This window comes from Chiroxiphia lanceolata, chromosome 3 (genome assembly GCF_009829145.1).
Source record: "Chiroxiphia lanceolata isolate bChiLan1 chromosome 3, bChiLan1.pri, whole genome shotgun sequence".
NCBI classification, from domain to species: domain Eukaryota; kingdom Metazoa; phylum Chordata; class Aves; order Passeriformes; family Pipridae; genus Chiroxiphia; species Chiroxiphia lanceolata.
Genome location: NC_045639.1, coordinates 14,578,321 through 14,583,760, shown reverse-complemented (window position 1 = coordinate 14,583,760; position 5,440 = coordinate 14,578,321). Strand labels below are relative to the sequence as shown.

The 5,440-nt window shown below is 39.9% G+C and overlaps 1 long non-coding RNA gene across 1 annotated transcript; it reads left to right on the top strand.

Moving 5' to 3' along the window:
- Positions 1 to 787: 787 nt before the first annotated feature.
- On the top strand, positions 788 to 4,154 carry LOC116785241. Its single transcript, XR_004356445.1, has 3 exons — positions 788 to 886; positions 3,238 to 3,339; positions 3,935 to 4,154. It is a non-coding gene; the product is annotated as an uncharacterized LOC116785241 (long non-coding RNA).
- Positions 4,155 to 5,440: the final 1,286 nt, after the last annotated feature.

The following is a 5,440-nucleotide window of genomic DNA, read 5'->3' as shown; positions in this document are numbered from 1 at the left end:
GATAGAGCACAAAATACACACTCCTCAGCTCAGCATAGCACTGTATTTTATCTCCATCTCCTTGCTGTTAACATATGAGATAGAAGTGTTGGAACAAAAATCCATATGCTGATCTGCGGATACAGATCTTCTCACACCATGGCATAGAAGCAGAAGATGGGAGCTAGCGAGGTAAAATACTAAGAGGAACTTATCCAAGTCACTTTAGTAAATTCTTACTTCCACATTCTTTAATCTCTCTTTTACACCACTGGCACTCCGCTCTCTCCATACCAAGCATTTTGAATTAAGAGTTCAAAAAGATGGTGCAAAGTAATCACTGTATCATATGATTTTTAAAGTTACCTTTATATTCTGAGAGCTCCCTCCACCACCAGAGAACAGTTAGGTCAGAACACAACCACACACACCCTGACAAGGAAAACCTTTCAGTGGGAAGCTGTTCCTGTAAGAAGGCAGTCAGAATATTACACGAGCAGTATATGGTATTTCTGTGAAACATTTTCACCTGATACCATACTGACAGTGTCAGAGGTTAGGGGTTCATGTTAATATAGCTCTCTCTTCCTTCATGGGGGCTTCCTAAGCAGGGGAAGCCTACTAACCATGCACAGTAGTATATAACCAATTTGAGAGTGCAATATTCAAGAGTGTAAAGCTCTTCCATAAAGCAAGGCAACATATTACGAAACACAACCAAAGTTTTACTCACAGAAAGGCCCATCAGATCCTAAAATTCCATAACCTCTTTGCTTCAGAGATCATCACGATGAGGCTGCAGAGGACACACACTGCACTACCCTGACAGTGGTCCATGCTGCATCTTAGGAACGTCATATTTCCTATGAAGACCAATTGCACGGCTCCACAGCTGTATGTGACACAGGTGTGATGAGCACAGCCAGGTACATCCTTACAGTTGTGTTTCAGTCATAAACTGCTGTACAGAAGGGAATTGTCCATGCACCATCTCCAGGGCCGTCTATAGGCCATACAACACACTTGGTGAAAGCCCCTGAATTCAGTAACACACAGTTTACTGTCCAAGACTGTCACCTAAACATAACAGAGCAAAAACTAATCATTTTTACTGCTGTCACGAGGCTGAGTGTGGGAGAGTAGGATGAAGCTGAGGGGCATGCTGACTTTCAATAAAGAACCTGAGACAATATTTCGGAGTGTTTTTCAGAATGGGCAACAGAGAGGCTGCTCTTGAACTGTGGGTTGCTTTGTAGGCTTCAAAGGCACAAGTGTTTACTTCGGACTTTTTTATAGACTACCTTGGAAATGCACATGTTCCCCAGACAATGGGGCAGTACCCCTCATTTCAATATTTTGTGAAAATACAAAACTAAGCAAACACTGTCCTTTCCCTCTGTATCTAGTAACTGCTAGTAGTTTCAGCTGAAGTCTGAAGCACATTTAACAAAGCATGAAACATAGAAACAGATTTATGAAGATAATTCTACAGCAAACAAACTGTTCAAACTTACTCCACACTTCTCAGCAAATATATTTGTATACAAAAGTTGGTAGGGGAATTTGTCATTGGAAAGAAAATCTCTTCATGCTATCCTTAGATGCAATTCTCTTATTAGACCCACTGCGAGTTCTGAGTAATTCCACTGACATCAAAACTACAATGGGTTAAAAATATTGAAAAATGTCAGGACAATTTTATCCAACATCAAAACCAGAATAAAAGGATGGATAATGAACAAATTGAGGCAGAGCTTTAGCTGGTATAAAGCAAATTACAGATTTCAGTGTGGCAAGGTTAATTTGCATCCACTGTGGATGTTGGTCCATGGTCAGCAAATCCTGTTTTCTCACACTTACATTAACAAATCTGTTAGGAACATGGGAACAAATGCAAAAGTAAGTGTAATGATTAATTTGATGAAACTCTGAATTAATCTACTCATTTAAAGCAATATAGTATACCCTATAAATGGACAACATTTAAGTTTTTTAAAAAGCCATTAAAATCACAGTAACTACTGAGCAAATTAAGGGCTCTGGCAATTATTCATCATTTCATTACAATTAAAAACTAATTGAAAGCCTAAGTAAATAACATCAGGAGTTTTATTCATGATAGCTGGAAAAAAAAAAAGTTGAACAGCTGATGTTACAGAGAGACTCTTGTCCTTTCACTAATGGGGAGGATTACACTACACAATAATTTTTACCATCACCAGCATTTATGCTGCAGCACTAAACACAAAGATCAAAATGATCAGTTGCAGCAAAGAAATCGGAGCAACAGCATTAATAAAACCACTGAGGCCAGCCATCTTGTGCACCACAGGGAAATCCAGTTCTGCACAGTTGGTGTTTTGAGGCACATATGTGACACAATTAGTATAGCAAAATAAGTTTCTCCTCGCTGAAGCATTTACTGCAAATTGAGTCATTAATCTCATTTATAAAACAGGCACGATGGCTAGCATACCGTGATTGGCCGAGGTGATTTCTTCTCATTAGTGTGTGAATAGTTCAGTCGTGTTCACTTAAAATGTGGGTCATTTTAACTAAATATAAATACTTCAGCCGTGAGATCCTGCAAGAACTGTTACTGTATTTATATGAGCAATTTGGAGTTCCAGTGATGATGTGTGCTAGCACCTGCCCGCACTACACTACAGCCACGGCAGCAGGCATATTGTAGTCATCACTTTAAAGATGAGTCAAAGCTCAGAGGGATTCAGGACTAAGTCCATTGTAAGGTTTCATCTTCTAAAAGAGGACACAAGTACACTGAGGCTTCTAAATTCAAAGAGTGATTCAAAAAATCCGTGTTGAACTGCTGCCAAAATCTAAACCAATGCTCCTAAGATGTCCACCTACTCAACTGTTTGCAGTGTTTGTACCTGCCTGAAACTGCTTGTTCTGAGTACCTGAAACTGCTTGTTCTGAGTTATTTAGCTTATGCTTCCTGCCTCTCCTGACCATATTTCAGAGAATAGATCTTTTTTCTGCAGAAGTTCTCTATGGCGTTGTATCCAGCCTCTTGCCCCATATGCAATCTTGTACAAGTTTTGCAGGGTCAAGGCCAGTCCCTGACAAGTAAAGGACTTCTTTCAGTCCTGAAGAAATGGTCTCCACTTTCTGACAGCAAATACAACTCAGTCTCTACATGTGTGGGCAGGTTTCAGTCTTCTGCCTGGATAGGTAACCTAACTCAGCTCTAAAGACACTTTCCCCTCCTTCTTTAGGAACTTCCTTATTTTGCAGACCACATATTGCAGGAATGGAGAGTTCCTAAACCCATAACTTCAAGTCATGAAGGAGATGGCAAATCCCTTAGCTGACTTCTAGCAAAATTCCTTTTCCCTGGTAAGGGCTTCTCAACATAAAGAAAAGCAGTGTAAGAAATCACCTATATTCCTTGTAGGTCTTTCCTCACAGATTTAATTTTAAAGCCTTCCTCCTCTGCATATATAACCACTTGGATGACTCATACCACATTTACTTCAATTATATCACCTAATGTAATAAAGTGCCACTCATTCTACCAGATGTAGAGAACAGCCCATCAGATCAGCACTAAGAAAATCTACAGCTCATACAGGGAGGAGGGGAACGAGTACACCCCCAGCACCAGCTGTTTTGATTGCTTTTGGTTTAAAACACACCCTCATGACACTTCTTAGGCATTTCAGTCCCCATCCAAGAGCTGCCACATCAGCGGAGTCACTCCAGGCTAAGGTATGGATTTGGTAAAATATAGGACCCCTTTCACTTCAAGAATGCAACAAACTCCAACATGCCACGGCTTCTTTGAGATTCAATAGCCCTTTACTTCCAAAGGGAATCTGCATCATTTAAATAGAGTAATCAAGTGCCTAGCAGGAGAGAGTTCAAAGTCAGGCCTTCATGTTATCAAAGATAACTCTTTTTTTTTTGTCCGTTTGTTTGTTTTTTTTTTCAGAAAAACTTTTCAAGCCAACCACAAAATCAGTTGGCTGATAGGATCATCAGGCTCCAAAACTTCACATTTCAACCAAACCACCAGGTTTTCAGAGAGGCCTAAAAACCTTCTGCAAATAAAAGCATAAGGACATCCTTCCTGAACGAGCTGCGCTTACGTGTAACAGCTCCACGAAATTAAGTTACTTACTTACCCAGCTAAAAAGGCAGAGGTAAATCCAGACTGTGTAAGCTTCCTGTGAATATGCATACAGATGTATAAAAATCGATATATAGAACTTCTGGTGCCTTGTCCTAGATTGATTTGTTAGTATTTATAAATGAAAATAAATGTTTAGGGCATTTTTTCACATCAAAGACTTGTGCTCTGCTCAAAAAGGGCTCTTCCTGAAACAAGGGCTCACAGTAGCAGCTGTAAGTGAGGGAACCTGCTTCTCATATGAAGCTCTTTTGGATAAATTGCAAGAGTTTGAGGCACAGATGGTCAGATACAAAGTGCTTTCTACATTCCAGCTTAATGGGGTCCTCTGCCTGTGTGAAGCCTCTAGACACTTCTTTGTTTAGTTAATCACAGTACACAATTAGTCAAATGGAGGATGTTTCTTCTGAGAGTTTAAAAACTTTAACATTTTGAATACTATTATTACAAATTTTCATCTGCCACTGAACTTCGTTGATCACACTAAAATTGAAAATGCTGCTACTTTTCTCACTACTTCTACCCTAAGATGAGGTCAAAAAGGTGATGAATCTCAGAAAAAAGGATCATATCTCACGTTTGCAGATCAGTAAGACCCAGAAGATTTGGCTGAAGTCTGAATTTGGGACTTCTGAAAATAGTCCTACAACATTATGAGCAACTGTGGTATCTGAGAGTGGGATTATATTTCCTTACAATGGTCTTATTTTTTGTGACTGAAAGCAGGGCTTTCTCATCTACTCTTTCACCTGGCAATACTTCACTCTGTTTTGGCAATCCTCCTGCAATCTTGGGGAAAGAGGGGGCTAACAACCTTAATCCACTGCTGAATATACTGGCAAGAGTTAAGGTGCAGCACCCATTGGAGACCATGAATATTTAGAATTGTAATCCACCATGGCAAGTGTTTTCAGCTTGCGCTTTCATTGTATTTCTAGGCAACACACATTTTTCTGTTGCTCAGAGTAAATACAGGGACTCCAAACTATTAACAATCAGAACACTTGCTGTTGTTTGTGAAATATTATCTGACCTACTTCACTGCAGTTTTAATTAGGTATTACTCCCATGCTGTTCTAGTCCCTGTGGGGATTCTACATTTGGCACTGATATAAGTGTTCCTACAGTATGGCAATTCACCAGGAGAGAGGCTGTTCAGAAATACATCATTCAAGGTGGAGGAGCACAACAGTGTGCTGTAGTCTTACCTCATCCATGCCAACCTCCCTGTTCCCATATCAAGAATTAACAGCACAGGACTGCAGGTGTCCAAAAAGGAGAACATCTGGAATCAATCTTGAATTCCCT